General features: G+C 45.1%; 1 long non-coding RNA gene across 1 annotated transcript in view; it reads right to left on the reverse strand.

Moving 5' to 3' along the window:
• LOC146810961 (uncharacterized) overlaps positions 1-23,779 on the reverse strand; it is a 179,126-nt gene that overhangs the window by 92,718 nt on the left and 62,629 nt on the right. Inside the window, exon 5 of the long non-coding RNA XR_014966660.1 lies at positions 14,235-14,292. This is a non-coding gene — a long non-coding RNA (uncharacterized LOC146810961). The remainder of the gene's footprint in view (positions 1-14,234; positions 14,293-23,779) is intronic.

A 23,779-nucleotide genomic window follows, 5' to 3' on the forward strand; every position in this document is an offset into this window, starting at 1 on the left:
TTCATTTGGAACTTGTCAAGGGGCAGTGCATTTCCCTTGGTGCCATCCTGGTAGCGCTGGTTGATGATGGACTGTCAGGGGATGAAGGAATCATGCACACTGGCTGGGTAGTTGACAGCGACATTGGTGACGAGTCCCTGGTGGTCCACTATTGCCTGCACATTGATGGAATGCATGTGCTTTCTGTTGTGGTGATTGTGTGCTGTGTCACCAGGGGGCACAAATAGGACATGTGTGCTGTGGATTGCCCCCAACACATGCGTGCATCCAGCTATGGCGTATGGTCCTTGCTAGGTCTCCAGCGGATCCTGCACATTGTGGTGGACGTATAGATACTGGGGTACCAGGCTGATGATGGCATCCAGGACAGGTGTGAGGGACTTGGATGCTGCTGGCTGTGAGACTCCTCCGACTCTGGCGGGTGTTGGTTTGGGGGTACCAGAGGCCAACAGGTGTATCACAGCCAACAGCTTTGTGTGGGGAGGGATGTTGGTTGTCCGCTGTGTTGGTGCCATCGGCCTGTTGGGCGATGACGGTCAGGATGCGGAGGATGGTTGTCCTTTTGCGCCTGTAGTGGGCAATGGCATCCTCTGGTGTTGAGTCTGTGAGGCTGGTGTGTTTCCTGTGGGTCAGCTGTCTTTGTCTGTGCTGCCTCTGTGGTGGTCCAGGGGAGTTCCGGTGGGGTCATCCTGGGTGTGGTGGCGGGGTGGGTGTTGTTGCCCTATTGGGGCCCTGGGCTGCATGTTCATTTGCACGGGGCATCTGTTGTTCTTCATGTTTGGCTTTGGGCTGTGCTCTCTTGTCTGGTGCCGGCTGTCGTCCGACTTTACACCAGGTCAGAGCAGGTGTTAGTTTCCTGGTGCTACCGCGCCTTATCGCCTGTTTTGTGATCTTATCGTCGATATGTCTGGTTGTTGAGAATGTTGTGAAGTGGTGTTGACACTGCTTTTTGCTCGGGAACGCCTACTCTGCATCTCATTAGCGATAGTTGCCGGGGTCATCCTTGGTGATGTTTTTTGCCGCTGCTATCGCCAGAAAACTGGTGATATGGGCCGTTTGCACCAGCTTGTGAATGGGGTGGTAAGTTTATCACAAATTTGGCTACATTAAGGTGCCCTAAAAGTCAAGGTTCCGCATTACATTAAGTACCAAATATTCCACATGTTCTGATGTAGACAAAGTCAAGTTAAGACAAACTCAATGTAGGAGCACAACATTGAGATAGCTATCAGCAAAAGGCATCATCAAACTAATTATTGGAAATTGGATTATTATTTGGGGTGGGTGGCTGCCCACTTCAAGGAATAATCACAACCCTTGTCAGGGTGAAAGTCACTAAATAACCTGAGCTCACCCCCCTGCTAACAATGCTACAGAGCACACAAGCTTAACTTAGGGCAATGTAAAAAGTTTTTATGTACTACCCAAACAGTAATAAAGTTAAACCACCAAGCAAGAAAAAGCCCAAACTGAATTTAAAAATAAGGGGTAAAATGTAATAATTAGAATGACATCAAAAGAACAAAAATCCAATAAGGAAAAGCGAACATATGAATTTTTAAAGCTTTAAGGGAAAATGTTGCCACAAAGCGGCAATGGTAGTCCATGGTCAAGTTAGACCGGGATATAGGCGCGATTTCAGGCTGACCGCGATGGAGCACGGGTCGGATACCCCTTTACCAGGTTTGACCTGGTTCGAGGTTTAACCTTAGGACTTTGTCTCTGAAATGGAAGTCAAAATATTTCAGCGGGGCAAGGCAGCAGGCTGTATCTCACATACTCAGATAAGCATTGAATGAGGTCCTGCTGAAGCTATTGGCTTTAGCAGGAAATGCTCAGAGTGGCAAAAAGTAAAGTTTTGCACCCAGAGAAGACCCCTCACTGGTTGGATACTTTTGGCGCCTTCAACTAGCCATGATTTTTACCTTAGACTTATTCTCCTTTTTGGTCTCCGAACCCTAAAGCAGGGCTAGGGTACGGGCTGTACTCAAGGATGAGTACCACAAGATTGGATACCTTCTCCAAAAGTCCAGATATCTTCTGGCCAAAGGTTTTCTGAATTGAATTTACTGCTGTGAAAAAGCTATGAGTGGGAGAAACCTGATTCCTTAGCCCAGTGAACTTGAACATTGGCTGGATCAGCTGGGTGGGGGTTTGTCCTGGTGCTCCAAAGGTCTAGAAGTCCACAATGTTTATAAGTCCCAGCTTTTCAACTGTGGCAGGGCAAGTACGGTTGGACACAGCCAAGAGTTCTAGGACCTTAGGCACAGCACTTGGTGGTCAAGAATCACTGCAGCAGAGGCCACAAGCATGGTTATTTTTTTAAGAATGGGGTTGGGGTATGTCTGTGTTGGCAACCCCTAAAGTCCCAACAGTCTTTCTATCCTCCCAGATTCTTTAGGTGATAGTTTTGACAAATTGGCCAGCAGTCTGGATGTAAATCCCAGTTTCCTATCTCTTGCAATGGGGAATGGCTGTACTATGTGTGCTCTGAGTCAGCTGGAAACTGGGGGAACTCTATCAACCCTGGCAATTCTGAAACCTAGAAATCCATGGGAATCTGGTGATGTTGTGGCATAAGTGGATTGTAGCATGTTTTTTCAATGAGAATGCCCCGCCAATATCAGAGTATTTGTCAACAAGGCCAATGTGTCCCATATTTATGTGACAGAAAACTCGGGCACTTCCAGCCAATGGTCAAATTCTTACCACAATTTCTCCTAACTCAAACAATGTCTACTGAGGGGGTGAATTTAAGGCATTTCGTAGGAATGGGCCAAAACTTTATCCAGGTGCAGACTCATTTGACACCACATTGCCTTCACCCTGATCATTGTTTGATCTGTTCCTGTCCGGGGCAATCGGCCCAGCCACTGAAGTGGGATACTGCTTTTATTGGGAGAACTGTGAGTTCGCTGGGTGGTAGGGATTTTCCACAGAAATGTGACAAAAGTGCATGAGTCTAGCCAAAGTTAAGCATTTACAGGGCACTCTGGATAAGAAAATATAGTGGTGGTCAGTGAGATACTGCTTTTATTTGGAGAAATGTGGGAACACAGAATAGTAGAACATATATAACTATCGATTGAATTTCTCTCCGTTGTTCGCTTCCAAATGTAAGCCATTGTGCAAGAAAGAACACATATGAAAAGGTCAAAGCACTGGTGGATCAGGTCGCCCACCCCACCCCTTTTGAGGCGTGGAAATCCTTAGTCACCTGGCAATACTTTGACGTCATCTCGGAAGATGACCTCCTCAAATGCATCCTCGAAACCAAACCATCCAACCACTCTTCTGACCCCATCCCTAGCGTCATCGCCATCGATTTCTACACCCATACTCTCTCTTACTGGACCGGGCTAGTTAATCTCTTCCTAAGTCAAGGCTCCCTCCCTGTTGCCCTTAAATCAGGACAGGTTACCCCTCTGCTAAAAAAAACCTCCGCTGATGCGAACGACATCAATAACTTTCGCCCTATCACCAACCTCCCTTTTCTTTCAAAAATCACTGAAAAATGTGTTGCGAAACAACTTTCCCTACATATTATGGACAATAATCTCCTCGACGTTTTCCAATCTGGCTTCATCCAAAATTGCAGCACTGAAACAGCCCTGTTGCAAGTGATTGATGATGCGCTGCATATACTCGACTCTGGGGAATCGTGTCTTCTGTTTTTTCTAGACCTTTCTGCAGCCTTTGACACTGTTAATCATAGCACCCTCCTCAACACTCTTCAACAGAGAATGGGATTGGATGGCACAGTGCTTAAATGGTTTGCCTGTTTCCTCTCAGACAGATCCCAAATGATTAAGATAACGAACAGTCTTTCATCTCCATTGCCTGTAGGTCAAGGCGTCCCTCAAGGTTCTATCCTGGCACCCACTCTGTTTAATCTCTACCTGGAACCATTAGGGAACCTCCTAAGCAAATCTGGGATCCATTACCATCTTTATGCGGATGACACTCAAATCTACCTCAAGGTGTCTTCCGCACACGATCTCTCACTACTCAACTCCACTCTCAACTCCATTCACAACTGGATGTTAGCTCACCAACTCATTCTAAATCCCGCCAAAACTGAATTCCTCCTCCTTTCTACCTCTTTCTCACCTCCTCCCATTCAATTGTGGATGGATCAGCTGAACTTAATCAACAACAAACCCATCATTGTCGACAGCGCTAAATCCCTAGGTGTCATTCTTGACAAAAGATTCAACCTAATCTCCCACATCAACTCTATTGCCAAGAACGCACGGTACCAGTTATGCCTTCTGTGGGGAATCCGTCGATCCTTCCCGGAGAAAGACTTAAACACCTTGATACAATCGCTGGTTCTCTCAAGACTGGATTATTGCAATTCTCTTCTGACGGGCCTACCCAAATCCCACCTCTCCCCTCTCAAATCCATCCTCCATTCAGCAGCTCGCTTCATTTCAGGGTCTAAACGAAGCGACCACGTCACTCCTATCCTGTCCTCTCTTCAATGGCTTCCGATCGAGGCAAGATCTATTTACAAAACTGCCTGTATCACACACAAAGCCTTCCACATGTCCGCCCCTCGTTACCTGGCAAATAAATTGAAATTGTCCGGAGGCTCTCGAGCCTCTCGCAATGCGGAAAAGCTTCTGCTTGAGCCCCCTGTCTTCAAAAGGGAAAGATCGATTGCTCAATCCTTCTCAGGCAATGCGGTGAGAATCTGGAACTCACTTCCCCCATTGCTCTGTGCCACCTCCTCTACCCGGATCTTCAAAGCTGATCTCAAATCTCTTCTCTTCCAAAGACACTTTCAGAACTAATACTTTCATTCTCAGGCCCCTCTTGGAAGTTCGCTCTTAATTGTACATTTGTATTGTTTCCTTTACATTCCTCACCTCAGCGTGCTGTGTTGGATTTTGTGTTTGTGTACCCTTCGTTTTTAGTCTCCTGTTTTTCTTTGTAATGTTCTATTTTGTACCACTTTTCTCTTGTAACGTAACTAGCTCTATTGTACAGCGCTCTGACACCTTCGGGTAATGTCCGCGCTTTATAAAAATGCACTAAATGAATAAATAAGAAATAAAAACATAGGGACGTGGTTGCTGTTAGGGTAGGCAGTGATTCACGTGGTGTCCGGTGGGCTGGCAACACCTGGCCTCATCCAACAAAATAACTGACCTCCTGCCCACCAAAACAAGGGCACTACTTGGGTAGAACATGCCCAATGGGTAATCTTGGGGGCTTTGCTACTGATCGAGGTGAAATCAAGTTATTGCAGCCACAGAGGGCCCCGTGGCTGAAAAAGATGGCAGCTGCCAAGATTGGTGGAGACAGGCCACATGGGGCCGAGGGCCGACAGAGAACTTCTTAGAGCAAAATATCTGCCGAGGGCACAAATATTACATGCTTGGGTAAGCTGAAATGAAGAGTACAGGAGGCCTCACTCAACCTGGGAGCTGGCGGCCGGTGACAGTGAGCGCAGAAAAGTCCCTGCTGCCCTTATGAGGCATAAGCTGGGGCAGTGGCACTCTGCATCAGAAGCTGCGTACAGACATCACTGCCGCGGGGTGAAGCTGGTAGCCGGTGCCTGAGAACATTGGGTTTTATGCAGCGGGCCATGGAGGAAGGAGGCTGATGCCTGTGGCATGGAGAATTGGACCGTAGGGGATGGCATGAGTCCTATGGCTGGTTCTCCCTCTCACTAGAGATTAAATCAGCGCTGTGGAAGCATAGAGTAGGGAGTCGCTCCTCATTAAACGATGCGGTGTGCCAATCTTTAGGCTGGAGAGTGCCAACAGTCTGAGCCTATAAAGCTTGGCCCTGCAAACAGCAGGACCTAGTTGAAAGTTCAGCCCAGTCGACGGTGAATGAAGTCTGACACAGACTGATTGACCTGCACTAGAGCTCCCCCTGTGGTAAGAGAATAACAACAGCACTGCAGGGGGCATAAGAGATGGAAATGGCCACAATCATAAGTGGATGTGTGTGGGGGAGTGCTCTCCAGCAGCAAATCTTCAAGATGATTGCCATGTTGGAAGAGGGAGGTAGTATTTTGCCCCATTTTTATAGGCCCAATCGCAGCAAAGAACAAAGGAAGGGCCTGGCACTGGGCCTGAAGCGGAGGTGCTGGACTGCTTAACACAATGGGCCCCGTTTGAATACACATTAGTTATCATGAAAAGCGATTTGTTTCACAGATGAACTGAATTCAAAGATAGTGTAAGGTACCCCTAATAGAACTCACCTACTGAACCCCAGCACCTTACCTCCGGTTGGTTATAATTAGGACAGAACAGTGAGGTTCTCCATTAGCAATATGGGGTACCATTCCAAGTGGAAAACTGGGGATGTGGATGGTGGGGACGCGCCCACCAACCAAGCGACCATGAGGAACAGCTACATCACTATTCAAAAGTGGGTGGAGAGGCACATCCAGAGACACGAAACTCTACTTGCTGCTATTAAGGACACTATTGATGCCCTCAAGCTCAAAATAGATACTTTAGTGGAGAATAAAGGACTGCTTCAAGATGACCTGCGCATGATGGCTAATAGAATAACTAAAACAGAAGAATCAATAGCCACAATGCACATACCCTACCCAGCTGCAAGTAACTTAGAGACAACATCCTACCTGGGTTCAGACAATAGCCATGTCCTCCTCTATTCTACCGAACATCCGCTGAAGGGACCCATCCCTGAACAGTATACAACTGTGCCACAGTATTGTTTATATTGCTTTTATTGATTGTAATGTTTTTAACATCTGTTTATGCATAATAAAACTGTCTATTAGCTATGAATGTATTAATTAATTTTAATTAAAAAACAACAACAATTTCCGCATTTGTCATATTGTCTGAGTTGATCTAAACATTGAATATAGCATAGGAAAAACCAACATTCTAGGGTTACCCCACTAAAGACCAAACACATAGGGATAGAATTGGTGGCAGCTGGGAGATCAAGGAAAAACACAGAGATGAATGGACGTGCACTGGCTGCTGATACTGGTAATGGTGCAGATTATGGCCTTGAGTTGGATTCGACACATGACTAAGGTAGCTCATCAGGCATTTTCCTATAAATGCCAAGATCGACGGATTACATTTTTTGACTCTCCTTCATAACACTTGCTTTGGGGGGGTGGGGGGTTGTTTCCCTTTATGTAACTGTTGTATGTATAATTTTGGTAAGCAACACATGGGAAATATCAGTGAAATGTAAATTAGCGATGGAGTCGAATTGGGTTGAATGGCGACACACCAGGAGATAGAGCTCCACCATAGGTGCTGCCCCTCTTTTGACTTGAATTGTGTGATCACGCTCAGTCTGTTGGTTCTCAAGACGAATGATTTGGATGGGGTTGATGTTGCCTCACTATCCTGGGGAGAGGTTGGGCTAGTTTTGTTAGTACACATGTGAAGTATTGGGCACCTAATATGGTTGTTGGGGATCGGAGAGGCTGGGACTAGGAAGCCAGCAAGATGTAGGGATGTGGATAGAGTCTCTTAACCTATTTAACAGGAATGGCACTCATCTAGAAGATTGTATCATGGAATGATTGGGATCTTAACATGAGTAGGTTTTAAAAGCAGCAGTGATATCTGAAGCAGAAAGTGATCCAAATTCCATTATTGCAGGAGGCTCTCTTGAATAGGCAAGAGGGTATGGCACTTGCCAAGCGCTGGAGGAGGCAGGTATATATTTTACCTCATAGTCAGCTTTTGCTCTGGGGTACTCATATGGGTACAGAATGGTTGATATGTCCTAATTTGTGGCTGGCTCAATGGAAGGTATGTGACCATAGTGAAGTTATATGCCCCCAACTCAGATCAGGCTGGGTTCCTTGATATGATTTCCCAACTGATAGCACCCTGTATGCCACATTCTTTTATAGTCGGAGGAGACTTTAACTGTGTGACAGACACAACTCTGGACAGATCACTCCCCCCTCATCAGGACTCACCCACCATACGATTGGCTAAAAAGATACATTGGGGATAATTGATTCATGGAGGGTAACCCGCACTGAAGAATGGGATTGTTCCTAATTTTCAGCCCTGCGTGAGCTTCATCTTCAACTAGACAGGTTCCCATGCATGTCGAACATGTCAGACCACAACTCTATTCTTATCACATTAGCCTGGGAGCAAACACTCGCCCTCCACCTGGTTGGAAATTAAAAGTAGAGAACCTTGATGCCTCTGCTATATGGCAAACATAGGGACAGGCATCCAAAATTATTTAATTGAGAATTAGGGTACCATTACATAGCTTTACGCAACTGGGAAGCCTCTAAATCAGTGATTACAGGGCAATGTAAGGCTGAGGCAGTAGGAACACGTAAAACACTCGTACATGAAGTAGATAAGTGGGAAAAGGCCCTGAGGGATTGAGATATAGAACAATGTAGACCTAATACCCAGGGGCTACAAGCGGCTCTGCGGGAAACTGAAGAAGCACAGGCTAAAAGAGTTGAATGATTTTGGTGCTCTGATGATAAAGAATACATGGTGAGGGCACATGATGAAGGAGATAAGTTGGGGACATTGTTAGCTTGACTGGCAAACTCACATAAAAGGGGCTCCCAGATCCAAGGTATTACTATTGATCAGGGTAACGAGGTCCATAATTAAGTAGAAATAAACGGAGTCTTCACACAATAGTATCCCAGACTCTATACTAGCAGGGTTAGGGGTTTAAACTAGACGACAATGGAATTTGTTGAGGTCTCCCCTACCACGCCCTCCCTCGGGAGGTGACAGGTGAACTAGGAGGGGAAATAACTGAGGGAGACATTAAAGGAGCAGTTATGGGAATGGAATAGGTGAAAGTACTGGGATAGGATGATAACAAGTAGATAATTATGCAGCCTACAAAGATATACTGGCTACTTGGTTGACAGCCCTGTATGCTGCGGAATGGGAGAAAAGATCACTCCCCCATATAAGTGAGGCTATTGTGGTCCCCCTACTCAATCCCGGGAAAGACCAGAAAGATGCTGTGGCATACCGGCCATTATCAGTGTTAAACACTGATTACAAAATACCGATCAGTGTTCTCACCGCAAGATTAATACCCTGTATGAGTGGACTAATACAGGAATCAAACAGGGTTTATTCCAGGTCGCAATGCTACCCTGAATTTATGCAGATTTATCAATGTACTAATGGGGGGCCCTAAAGTCCAAGATGAAGAGCTAGTAATGACAGTAGATCTAGAAGAAGCCTTTGACAACCGAGAAAAGAGATACCTGTATAGGGTCATAGACAGCCTGTGGCTGGATTGGGGATTTCACAGATGGATGGAGTTGCTATACACTAGACCAGAGTATCCCAAAGTGTGGGTCATGACCCACTGGTGAGTCGTGAGGCGATTTTTGGAGGGTTGGGAAAGTCTGATAAATAATTAAAGACGCCTTTAAATTACGTTTTATTTGACACATTTGCTTCCCTGACAGAGGACAAATGGCAGGCTATGTCTTTTGACAGATTGCTGCTTATTCTTTTAGCATGGGGATTGGTGTTTACTTTTCTCTCACTGCAAAGCTAGAGGAGTTTTTAAAGTGAATTATGTGACAATCTTACTGGAGTACAGGGAAAGTGAAAGAAAAGGCTGAAGGATCTAGCTATTTTTGCAGTACACAACAGAATATAAATACCTGTAAATTGATTGTATGCATTCAGCACGTAGGGAAAACAAAAATGAAACACATATTTTGAAATTCAAAACAAATAAAGACTTCACTTGGTGATGTACAAATGTTTGTCCTTTGATGAAACTGCCCCTACTTTACTGACACAGGCTCCTCCCCGTCAGCGTAAGCTGGCACTCACTGTAGGACGCTGCTGTGTGAAGCTGCTGTGTGAGCTGTTGCGGAAGTGGCTAGAGTGCCCACACGCCTGCTAGGATGACCAACCGTCCGTAAATTTCAGGGACCGTCCGTTATTTTAGTATGATGTCTGTAAGGCGTCCGTAATTTGGGGTCCCCAAATTACGGATCCCTTACCGACATCATACTAAAATCAAATTGGGGAATTTCAGGAAGGTATGCTGTTCCCCTGCGAGGGGCCTCATGAGTTTAAAAGTTGCCACTTGGGTCCTCTCGCACTTATCTTTTAATCTGTAGACTGAGGCAACCCCTCCTGGACCTCGCAAAGACTGTGGACAGGCCCATTGTCATTCTGAGACTGCAGACGATTATCACAGATAGAATGACAATGGGCCTTATTACAGTGACAGCATGTGGTGTGCCTGGGCCTGATGTCGCTTTGCAAAGGTGCGCGCATACTGGAAAACTGTGAAGTGCACGATTGTCTCAACCGTATATAAACTTATTTTGACTTGTACTTATTTTGGTTGTCTATTTACTTATATACTATTGTGCGACCTCCTCTGATATGTCTGTAAAACGTATGTTTTGTCCCAAATTTTTGTCCTGAATTTTGACCTTCTGCCCTGAATTTGTTTCCTGAATTTTCACCCTTTGTCCTGAATTTTCACACTGACTGTCCTGAATTTGCACCCGTGCCAGTTGGTCACCCTAGCTCCTGCAGCTGAGTTCTCTTTGGACCGTCAGGTGGTGTTCCGTTGTTGCCAGCTCCCCGTTGACAGTGTTTCTCCCTGGTGGGCTGATTCTTATGCTACCGTCAGCCTGCCTGTCATCAGTCCCTGCCCCACCGTAGCATCTTGCATCCTTCAGCCTGGTGTCAGCCCCATACTGGCCCTGTGCCCCCTGCTCTGGTTCTGGACCGTTCTTCCTGCCGCCGTGACTCCACTGCATCAGCAGAGACCTGGATTGTGGAGTCAAAGCGGTGAGTGTGGGTCTGGTGGTGGAGAGATGGGTAGGGTCTGGCAGGGTTTATACCCAGGTTGGGCCCGTGTCGTTGTGGAGTCTGCGGCAGGTGGAGTTGACGGTCTGGTATCAGGAAGAGGAGGAACAGCTAAGGGGCAGGAAGGGTCAGTACACAAATGGTGATAGAGCAAAGCTAGGGGAACACAGAACCATGCAAGACGTCCTCTGAAGTGGCTTGTAACCGCATATGTTTGAGTAAGCTAGGATCTTGCTAGGCTAAACCAAACTTGAGGAAACAACCAGAGTCTTGAAGATCTGCCAACCAAATCCCACTTAGCAACAGAGTTGTTATGCTTAGGGGGGTGGCCCTAGGATAAAATCTGAATAGGTGGCAAATATATGGTGTGCCAAAGCATTTGACAATGTTAAGAGCGAGACGTTGTCCAAGGCAAATGAGAAGCTGCTTTTTCATTGAACCACCCAGGTGGAACCTCCCAGGAGAAATATGCAAAAGGATTTGGTTCCAGAGGCAGCATAAGCACACCTTTTGTACCCAATCTACAATTACAAATGAAAAGCCCCCAACATCATCAGATACAATAGGTGATATGTAGTTGGGAGTCACTTGGAAAATCTGAGAGATAAAGCTGCGTTTAAAATGAAAAAGAAAATGCCTTAACAGCTCCTAATCAGGGCAGGGGGTTGTAATATTATTTGTGCAAGTAACTTTTAGAATAAGCAGGAGATGAGCACAAAAATGTTGGGGGGGAGGAAAGAATTAAGCGTCCAATTTTTAGGATGTTCACACGGGGTGATCATGGGGATAGTATTAAGAGTGAGGACGCCCAACTGACGATTAGAAATAAGGCAAAGTTAGACCGAGTGGTTATAGAACTACAAGAGTCAATGGAAGAGGGGAACAAGATCAACTAAACAGAAGGGAAATAGGTACAAAATACCGAAGGGAGAATCTCTGAGGACGATATGAACAGCAACAGTATCAACGTATTAACACATAGGTCCTCTTGCAGCTTCATAAAGCAATTCCCTAAAAAAGCGCAATTGGGGACAAGTTCAGTAATTGGTGGTCAACCTATGCAAGTATATACTGCTGAAGGTGGGAAAACAGGATCAGCAAATCCAGTTAAAGGGGAAACTGGGCACTGTCTTACACCATATACACCAGGAGACCCCAGAGATAGTCTCAAAAAAGAGCATAGATCCCCAGGACCATAAGAAGTGGGCATTAAGCTGCGGGTAGCTCCCGATGAGCAACAATGCCCGCCAGGAGGCGCAAAATATTATTCCACTAAGACAGCTTTCTACCCAGAATATGTATCCAGGGGGCGAAATCATATATTAAACAGGCAAAATATTTTAAAACTGGTGCTGACAACAATCGCAGGCACCTAACTTCAGGAAATATAGTGGCAGTAGAATTTAAACCCCTATAGGTAAGGAAACAGAATTAAATGACAGGTGTTACATGGAACTCATCAGAAATTGCTCAGTTCATCCTATCTAAACGAGATACCTTTGCAGAATGGGATATCATTGTTACTTTCCTTGGGAGCAGAAGCTATCCAGCAATGCTACTGGAAGAGCCACAGTGGGAAAGGCTGAGAAAAGTCAGATGATGTCCCAAAGAAGAGCATAGGTTGGCGCAAAGGCTCTGGGATGGGCTCGATGTTATAGGAAGCTTTGGGACCCATTAAAAGCTCAAATCTAGATGGAGTAAAAAACAGTTTAATTGTATGGGATTTCTCCTTGGGTCACCAGTACAAGTTTGACACTACGGCAAAGTATAAGGTTGAGGATTGGAGATGTTATTGCAGGCAGTACATAGTAATAAAAAATGCATGACCCCCAGGGCCGGACTGGGAACACAAACCAGACCTGGCAATTCTGCTGGCCCTGCCTGGTGGAGCAGGGGTTGATGGTGAGAAGCAGCACTGCTGCAGCTTTAGCAGTGCTGTCGCTTTTGTTACTGGGGGCCGATATTGCAACACTGCTGCAAAACTGGCCACCAGTAACAAAATGTGGCCCCCACCGCTCGAAAACTGGCCCCCACCCTTCCGGCTCACCGCTACAGCCAGTCCGACCCTGCCCCCCCGTACAAAGAAGCTCAGGTACCATAAATGATTCAACTTCAATCCTTTCTTGGAATATAGCAGACTCAAAAAAGCTCCAGGCTCCAGGCTGACGCAACTGTGGTGGCAAAACATGTTCTTAGGTGCTTTCAGGAAACATGGAAAGAAGAGGAACCCCCTCTAAATGGTTTCATTGAGTATTACGTGCTGGCTGATAATGCAAAAATGAAAGGCCATATGAATGGAGGCCTCTCTACATAAGTTTCAATAAAACATGCTTTTGTAGTCACTAAATTAAATATTAATTCTGCATATATTCTGTCTGTCCAAATTGAAAACTGGATGCACATGGCAGATCGTGGTCCCCTTGTGGTGATCAACATATATATGACACCAAGACCTTGTCAGAAAAATCTAATTATTGACTCAGTTAAACAAAAGTTACTAGAGCTATCCATTAACATGGAAACACGCCATGGCTGCTGACTGGAGATTTTAATTTGAATCTAGCCAACCACAGAAGGAGGATAAAAGAATCAATGTCACTAAGGAAATTCCGCTCCAGAGGTCAAGCTATAGTAAGTTAGAGAAATGTGATCATCTATTTTTGGCAACCCCGGAAGCCCTCGGACTAAGAGGATTAATTGGCTGCATCTCCTCTGATATACCCTCTGATATGGCTCCATTCCTGCATAAAGCTGTTCCTCTAGGCTATCAAACGATCACCCGAAATCATATAGGCGATAAAAGAGTTGGCCTAGCAGTTGGATTCAGGCAAACATTACATATCACAAAAAAGCCCTTCTACGCCTCGTCAGGGTTAGTAAGCGCTCTATAAATGCAATTACAATACAATAGGATACAATAGAACACAATACAATACCCATGGGTTCACACACAGTGTTGGACTACACGTTTAGTTTTATGGGGCTGTTTAAAGATATCCACGAGTTTACAATCACACCGAGATGTGGAATTGACCACTATCAGCAGTGTATAATCATAAGCAATTCTAATAAGATGCAGTGCAAACGAGGGCACTGGGTTCAGCTTCAACTCTGGTATAGTCTGGAACAGTGGTCTACTGGCAAAATACACTGAATGGAAGTGGGTAGGGGGAACACTTTTGGGGAAAACCAAAGATCGGATTGAGGGGTGAGGATCAGCACTAAGCAAGATAAGAACTGAGCTGGGAGGGGATCAACGGTATAAGAATAATGCAAGGAGACCTAAGTGCAAAAATTAGTACTCAAAGGAATTAAGTGCACGAAATAAATTTCTGAATCAGGAAATTAAGTGGCTGACAAAAATAGAAGACAAAGCAGAACATACAAGGTAGCTGGAAGATCTGAGAAAGGAATATAAAAAACCTTTATGGGAAACAAAGACAAGTGCAGACGTCCGGGGCTGGAGGGACTTCTTTTTAGCCTGCAAAAAAAAGAAAAACAGCAGGCTTTTTTTACTTTTAATGAATAAGCTGGAAAATACAGTTGATTCAACATCCTGGGTAAACATAGAAAATATTTATTGTCAAGTCGATGCACAGTCCAACTGGCTAGGTGTGGATAAAAAAGCAACTTCTCTGACTTACTCCCAGCAAGAAATTCTTGAACAAATTACTAGATGCCGAGGGTACGGTACTCCAGGTCCAAACAGTCTCCAAGCAGCGATATATAAACAAGATATGAATTATTGGGTAGCTGCTTTTCAGAATCTCTTTAACCATTGCTTGGAAATTCACGCCATGGAAGGGGGTGATTTTTTATCCTATCTATAAAAAATGGTTGAACACTACCCCCCCAGTCATCTACTAATTAGTCTAATAGACATTGAGGCTAAATATTTTGCTAGTCTGATCTTGAGCGATCTGGAACCATGGTCAAATAAAAAATAGTTTTTTAATCAAACAGGGTTCAGGATGAAACTTAACCCTTTAGACAACTTTGATGTGCCTAACTATGCCAATAAAGAAGTCAATGCAGAGGAAATAGCCGATTTACGCATGCTTTATTGATTTTTCTAAAGCATTCAATCATGTTTACAGGAGCCGGTTATGGAAGAAATTGGTGGATTTGAAAATCCCAGGCATTCTGCTAATTGCAATTCAATTACTCTATTCTAATAACTGGGTTGACATTAAACTGGGTGATAACCACACACTGTCAAGAAAGATACAAATAACTAGGGGGTAAAAACAAGGGTGTGTGCTGTGTCCCACTCTTAAATAACGTGTGTATTTCTGAATTGAGCCTGCTCTTAAATCAAGCACTATCCCATCCACCATCCATTGGTACCCAGAAGTTAACCTCTTTGCAATATGCTGATGATGTGCTGCTTTTAAATCAAACAGGTGTAGGTTTGCAGAGGCTTTTAAATGTGCTGAATATATATTGCAAGGAGGAGTTTATGGCAATCAATTTTGATAAAACTAATATGGTAATTCCTGGGAAAAAGTTGATCAAGAAAGGTGTCTAGAATTTAGGCAATACTAAGACGAAAAGAAACCCAAATTATAAATATTTGGGTATGGCACTACACGGCTATGGATAAAAATCAATTGACAACCACCCAGAATACAACAGGATGGCAAAGACCTTGCTTTTCCCTAGCCAATTCCATAAAAACAAATTGACCAACATGACCTAAACATTATCATCCAATAAGAAGGGGGACAATTTGCCAGAAGGGGTGAGTTAAACAACACACATGCTTCCACATAAATAATATCATTAATCCATTCAAGATTTGGTAAAGGTGGCAAATAATTCATCAACCTCAGACTCCAGTCAAGAGCCACTCAAGAAGCAATGGCCAAACATGGCTGAAATCATATTCAGTGGATCTGACAGTGGCTGAGCTTATGGGATGTCATGTATAATGATACTCCACAACAAGCATAAGGATTTATTAATAAGGAAACGCAGTAAAATTCTACCATAGCATTCAAGGTAAAATGTGTGAATTATTAGTTCCTTACATGACCGAATACACAAGCACCTACAAGACCACTAAGCTTCACCATGAACTATTTCGGTGGAACAGCAGCAGGGATAATCAAGCATTTATTCTAAATCAGCTATAATGCATGATGTTCTCGTGACATTTTATAACAACCTTACTCCTCAAAGTACATGACAGCCATGTAACAGCCATGTAAATTAAATTACTCACAGACTGTAATTTCTTATGAAAGTCTCTAAGGCAGTTAGGATAGCCACAGGAGAATTCTACCACTCCAAAAAGGGTTTCAATGTCAACATAGCGGTAGTAAACGCTGTATGAAAAGCAGTACTAATCATTCCACAATGCCTTGATCTTCTACTCTGATTTGTGTTACCTACTTTTATTACTGCATCTCAAAACTATGTAAATGTTGTCTATCTTTGGGTATGAATTTGTTAGTCAAAATTTCAGACCTCTTATTTCAAATAAACATGAACTCAGACCACTTGCTCTGCTCTCTGTCCGAAATCGCTGACTTACACACCTCTAACCAGACAAACATGCACTCATTAAATGGGATGCTTTTCTATACACACAGTATTCTGTGTTCCCTTCCTATTATTTCAGTTATCAGCTAGAAAGGAATTCTGCAACTAGATTCAGTTGAAATATATAGGTTTATTTGCATTGAAATTAACGTAAAACAATTGTAGAAAAGAAAATAACCACTGGAACCAACACCCACTGTCAGATATTAATAAAAAGAGCAAATGTGCATCTGAAATCTGTAGGTTCATAATCCATATTTGGCAAACTGGATGCATTAACAACTAAATGCAACTGTCACCTAAAATGTACACAAGGAACCTTTCCATGCTCACAACAAATGCTCTGTCTCTCCCCTTTTAAACGGTGAATTGGCTGCCACTCGCAGGATTTTACAAAAAATGGTCTATGACTCAACCAATTCATAGGCTCTTGCTGCATGAACCAAACCACTCTCAGCATCTAGGGGATTGTCGTCTTCTTACCTACAGCTCCCCCGCAGGTCTTAATTCTAAAATCCTCCAAAGTCTTTGGCTATGCATCGAACTGCTGGAGCATGTGCAGTTTGTCCATTGACCAGTATCAGCCTCAGAAATGCACTCACTTTCTGTACTGAACAGCCAACCATGCTACCTAAAAGTGCATGCGCAAGGGATGCAGCCAATCATAGTGCTTCTTACATGCATCAGACACTATACCTCTAGTGGGCTTTGTTAATTGGGGATTCGCGTCCTGGCACAAGCTGTGTAAGTTGAGGAATGAGCGCTACCCTACTTGCTCTACCCACAAAACAAAGGTTACAGCCACACACACAGCAGGACCTCTGTGTGGACAGTGAGATTCACGCATGTGTGGTACTGGTAAGGGAATTTAAGCAATATGGTTAACAGATGCGACGGAAACTACCGTCTTAGCAATGTTAAACTACCGTCAAGTAAATAAGCAGGAGGGAGGATGAGGAAGCTGCAGCCTAAGGAGAGGGAGCGAGCTTGCGAGCAAGTGTTGGCATATGTGAACAGCTAAAGCAAACAAGCAGGAGGGAGGGGGTGGCAGCTGCAGCCCGAGGAGAGGGAGCGAGCGTTTGTGTAGGTAAAGAGCTGTTCTGATTTTTTTTTTAAGTTTGTGAGCTGGTAGTAAAATAGAAAAAAAGTGGAAGCCAAAAAGTCATGGGGTGATACTCCAGCAGTGGCGTAGCTAGAGCTTGTGGCGCCCGGGGCTATCCCTCAGATTGCCGCCCCCCCCCCCCCCCCCCACCCCCCCCCCGGCGGGAGGGCATGCACTTCAAAGAGGTCCGAAAAAAACGTAATATCGCCTCGAATAGTTACCTTGATCATGCAAGTTACATGCACATACATGACACGGTCCAAGGCTACACAGTTGAATACACCGGTGACTGGCAGTACAAAAGAGAACACACAGACTGCATGATCTATCTGGGGACTCAGAAAAACCTCATATGACATCCATCAGAGAGCTGCGTGAACAATTACCTGGTAATCCCCTCAACACAATGCAAACATGCACACACATGACACTGTTCATGTAACCTTCATCTACAGCTGACATTAAATGACCATACATCATGGTCCCACCATTAAAGCAGTGGGGACCTGCACGAACGTGATGTGCTCTGGGGACCCAAAACCAACTTAACAGTGTCGAAGCCTGTGATTCTTTATCTTTCAAAAACAGCAAATTAATTATTCACAGGGAATGACTCACTGTGTGCCCTTAAAACTAAACGCAGCACAAAGGGGTCAGTCAGCTCCACCTTGCCAACACAGACCAGATACAAAGCCCACTCTGGTGGCCCAAAGGCAACATCCAGGGGCCGCTCCCTGTCATTACTTCAAAGCAGCAGCAACCAACTCCCTGGGAATGAAAAGACGTGTGCTCTTGGTACCCAAAACCAGCTTGTAATAGTGCATCTCTCCTTCACAGCAGCCTCAGCACACACACATGGTGCACAGCCTGCCTGGGGGCCCAAAGCTAAAATACAGGGAGGGCCGACACATTATGATCACAATCCTTAAACACAGTTGTGGGGGCCATGGGGACTTGTTCAACTCTATCCAAGACCCGGGACAAACTGTTCCGGCGCTGCGGCACTCCTTGAATATTCAGAAGAAACAAGAAATATTAAACCACAGTGATGTCGGCCAAGAATGGTCAATGTTTCGAAATAAAGAAATGTGCAGGGCAAATAAATAGATACAAGACAAAGACGACATCAAGCATGTTAAGTGTGATTGTCAGCTGCTAAAATTTAAGTGAAATACATCTAGATTAAAGGAAGTAGATGTACAGAGGTGAGTCTTGAGCATACCAGGTAGGCTGCATTATGCTAAACTTACATGAGATGCTGTTAGGTGTGTCTATTTAAATATATTGCCAAACTAATACCACACATACATTATGGCTAAATTAAAGAAGACAATAACAATCAAACTGAAAATTAAGGGATGTAAAGCCAGGGAATCGAACCCTGGATGTACATGAGATAATCATGGAGATTATGGGATGGGCTGTATTGTGCTATACTACTGTGCCCCCCTGTTATATGTGCCCATTAAAATCTATTACCAACATAAGTTAAAATAATTTGAGTAAGCTACATCTGAATTATACATTAGAGAAGAAAATTGTGCAATCTATATGACTTATATGGGGGTACTGCCAAAGAGATCCAACCCTTGATGTGCATGGACAAGTCACAGATGATACACAGTAAGAAGAGTTCTACTGTACATTGTTGTTTTGAGTAGTTCCAACGTCAGTTGGTAAAGAGCAGCCTCAAAGTGCATAGCTGCCAAGCTTTCAGATTGCTGGGTGTGATATTTTCATAATTTTATTGCAATTATGAGTCCGCCGCCGCAGACATTTGTACCAGTTTTAGTCTTCTTAGAGTTTCTCATTGCTCAAATGGGTGTAATTACTGATATATATATATATATATATGTTTCCCTCGTCTTCATTGCTTGAGTTTTGCTCGCAAAGAAGTGTCACTCATAGTCGTTGAAATGTCACTCACAACTACAATTGAATTATGAAAATGTCACACATAGCAATTTGAAACCTTGGGAGCTATGCTCATAATCGTTGAAATGTCAATCATAATTACACTGAAGTTATGAGAAAATGTCACACATCTGAAACCTTGGCAGCTATGCTGCCACTCTGCCACTCACTAAATATCCCCTCTGAAAACGTTTAGCTCTTACCTCACTCAGCCTCCAGCAGCACTCCACAGTGGTGGCAGCCAGAGCCAGGGTCTCTATGGCAGGGGTTGGTTCACGTCTGGGGACGGAGGACACAAAAGAACCTGGGAGGGCAATGCACAGCAAGACACACTCCGGACAGGGAGGGAACCTCATGGAAGAGGACGCGATGCAGGAAGAAAAAAGAACGTGCAATTACATGGTCAGGCTTGTGTCAGAGAGCAGCGGGAGGTAATGAAGGAGTAGAGGCAGGCAAATTGGTAGAGGGACTGTAGATGCACATACTTAGGGGGGCGACCAACAGGCGAGACAGGAAGAGAATGAGGAGGGCCAGTGTGAGGGAGAGAGGCCAGGGAGTGATAAAGAGAATGAGGAGGGTTTCCAGAAAACGGCATTAGCCGCTCGGGCAACCGGAGAGGGGTCTTCATTTTCCTAATGGGCTGGAAGTGCAGCCAATGGTGGGAAGCTGAGAGCCGCCTGTCCTGTGGGCTGAGCCTGTAACTTACCCCCAAGTCTACCCAGGACACAGGAAGGGAGCCACTGCCGAGAGAGACACGGGCTGGGAGGCAGTGCCAGGGCAGGGCTGCTCTGTGGAGTGCCATGCTGTCAGCTCCAGACATCCATTGTTTGAATGTAAATGGTCGAGGATCAACTAAGCCCCTGGGTCCAAGCTGTTACATTCTTCCTCAATGTGGAGTGGGATTTTAATGTGTGTAATGGGTCTTAATTTTGGAAGTACTGCTCAGATGCTGGAACCACAAGATTTGTCTGTTAACATTATTATACACCCAGTCATTGATCGCTTATGGAATGCTTTTTGAAGCCCCATGCCTCTTCTCTGTGGAGAGCCTTTCAGCTTCAAACCGTTTAGAGCTGTGCTCACCCATTTTTTGAACGTAAAGGGTTGAGGATCTTTAACACTGTGTGGCCATTCAACCCTAACCATACATATCACTATCCCCATCGCACATAAATGTTCATTGTAAAATACTAGCATGCATCGTAGCCAGCAGGATAAACCCACTGAGGCCCAGTCGGATGCCTCCAGATGAGGCAGCTTAAAAACAGTCACCACCACAGAGCAATGCCACATAACAAACATGCACAAATATTTTTGCCACACATCAGGCCTGGCTCCAGGAATTTTTATTTGGGTGGGCCAAGGGTGCATTTGGGTGGGCCACTGCGGGCTCGATTTGTCGCATATATGTCTGGGCAGGCCTGCTTCAGAGCCCTCCTTTATCTCTTCTTAGCCTTATAAGGACCAGTAAAACTCACTCTTTTCCAAATCTCTTTCTAAATATTATCACTCACAAAAAGTGCTTTTTCCATGTAATGTTCCTTTGATGGGAAGAGGATTTTTTTGAGGTGGGAGTATCAGGCAAGTGATACTACTCAGGCTCCATCTGTTTGAGCCTTCATGGAGGCTCCCTCTTCATTACTACCTCCAGCTGACCCCGGACTCGGCAACGCTCTCCCTTACAGGCTTGATTATCCACTACTCCTCTCTCCAGTGCACCTTTTCTCACAGCTGTCCTTGGGCCCCAGCCCCATATCAGGCACTATCGAGCTCCACTTTGCTTTTTCCCGGTAAAAACATTAGTAAAATCACCTTAAAACTTAAAACATTGAATATAGCAGTAAATATAATTAGCAGCACTTTAAAGCATGTTCCACAGTAGCCCTTATGACCCGACTGCTAATTAAATAAACAAAAACAGAAAGGCCATGACAGGGCCGGCTTTAGCGCTGATGCGAAAGTCTTTTTTGGCGCCACACTAATAACCTCTTTCTCTGTAAATACCTTTACTACCACCTTCCAACAGTGCCCCTCGTCCCTCCATGGCCCCCCTAGTGACCTCCTCCTCAGATTCCCTCACAGCCTCACGCCACAAGTGCCCCTCATCTCCCCATAGCCCCTCCCCCTCATGACCTCCTCCTTGGACTCCCTCACTGCCACCATCCACCAGTGCCCCTTATCTCTCTGCAGCCTCTCCCCCTCATGACCTCCTCCTCAGACTCCCTCACTACCACCCTCCACCAGTGCTCCTCATCTCACCCTAGCTCCCCCTCCACACCATGACCTCTTCCTCGGATTCCCTCACTGTCACCCAGGGCACAAGTCCTAAAAAAAGAAGTATGGGGACGCTGACGTCACAACAGGAAGTAATGTCACGAAAGTGGCTTGCACCATCAGACTCATTGCCTCCCCTCGCTCACCCCTTAGATGCCATTGCATCAGAGAAGCCAGCGCGTGAGCAGCGTTCTGAATGAGCTCCAATCTCGCCCCAGAGAGGCCAAAGAGTAAATGTGTGGCTCCATTTGCTCCAGTAATCGAGCTCCCGTTAAAATAAGTGAGGGGACACCGTCCACCCGCCTGGTACCCCGACTCGAGCCCTGCAGTCACCCTCCACCAGTGCCCCTCATCGCTCCACAGCCCCTCCAACTACCTCCTCCTCAGATTCCCTCACTGCCACCCTCCACCAGTGCCTCTCATCGCTCCGTAGCCCCTCTCTCATATGCATTTGTTGTTTAGCGCTACTCATATCAGTGTAGTGTAGTGTGTCAGCACTTTACACCACAAACACATTATACAGAGACAATCAATCATACAAGTATGTAAATCAGTCTACAGGGAATGTCACATAAGCCAATGAGGATTACAAGGTGTAGGAATCACATGTCATCCATACTGGTGGGCAGTATATTTTGAGAGGATTTGGTCTGGGGAAACACAACCTTAGGATTTAAAAGAGTATTCCATGGGGATCAGCTTTACTGATAAAAATGTATCTCTGCTCAAACATACTCATTTTAGCAACATTAGAATGATGAAAGACTGAGGAAGCTCTAACTATATCACATAACAAAAAAAACAATACCATTCATGTTTGTATGCAGCTCTTTGATGACAGTTCATTGGTCACTGTCCTATGTTAGGATTGTAACTTCTGAACTGCAAGTAACACAAGGATCTCTGTGACAAAGGCAGTAACCCACTGAGCTATCCACATAAAATACAGTTCATCTGCACTTAAAAACTACCAACAGACAAACGATTGCTCTCCAGCAGGATCATTAATCACTAGCGTTATCTGGGCATTCTGAATTGCGTTGTCATATTGTGTCCTGCATCGGCCATGAGAAGGATAAAAACTGTTTAAATGACGTGCACAGAAGTATGTGTCCTGCTGGGCCTGCACATATTTTTAAAAGAAAAAAAATAATAACACATTCTCTTACCTACTAGTCGAACTCTGTGTCACAGCCTGATGCGATAAGCAGCTGCAGGGGTCAGGAAAGGGGAATAGGAATAAACAAACTTATTTTCTCCGACAATCCGACTCCGACCTGTGCAGCACAGAATTGGGTCCTCACGAGTGCGTAGTGGTGAAGCGCGTGACGCGTCACCACTACGTAACGTTCTCATCGCGAGGCCCTGGAGCAGGCTGGGTGACCAATACGTAGTCCTGGCTCTAGTCTTACCGAACCGGAACCGACCGACGTCATGATGGCAAGGCAGCACTGCAGCAGGCGCTGACGCACTGGCGCACCACAAACAAGTAGGTCTGCTGGGCAGCGTCAGGTGCGTGCAGTGCGCAGCGCGCTCACCGCGCTGCTTGAAGACAAGTTTAACTTTTAACTGGGCCGCCGGCCGCGCGCGCTGTTGCGGCCGCGGCTGACTTTATAATTTATTTAGGGACAGTCAAATCTGTCCCTAAATAAATTATAAAGGCCGCCGCAGCCGCAACGGGCCACCAGTGCTGAGCGGCCGCCCTAAAAACAGTGCCGCCTGGGGCGGTCCGCCCCCACCGCCCCCCCCTAGCTACGCGCCTGGAGAATTGAACGAGTTCTAAAAAGGAGGGACCAGGAAGAGGAATTACCCACTGGCAAGCAAGGAATTTCAGAAGACAAGCAATTAGATAAATGAAAAGCGATGGGCGAAGTCCAAGCCCCCAAAGTACATACAAAAGATCAGCCTGACAGCGCAAGTGCTGTCTATGCTCGACCTCAAAATGACAAAATAATGAAGTAGTACTATCACAAAATGTGTTGCAATATGCTGCATAATTTTCTTTTTCTTGACACATAATTTAGTCAACCCTGCTGCATAATTTGCTCCTACTCTGCCGCATAATTTCAGTGACCCTGATTATTAGTTGCAGAGTCTATTTTGGTGGTTTATTTCCATAGCCTCTTCCTACAAA

This window comes from Triturus cristatus, chromosome 7 (genome assembly GCF_964204655.1).
Source record: "Triturus cristatus chromosome 7, aTriCri1.1, whole genome shotgun sequence".
Classification (NCBI taxonomy): domain Eukaryota; kingdom Metazoa; phylum Chordata; class Amphibia; order Caudata; family Salamandridae; genus Triturus; species Triturus cristatus.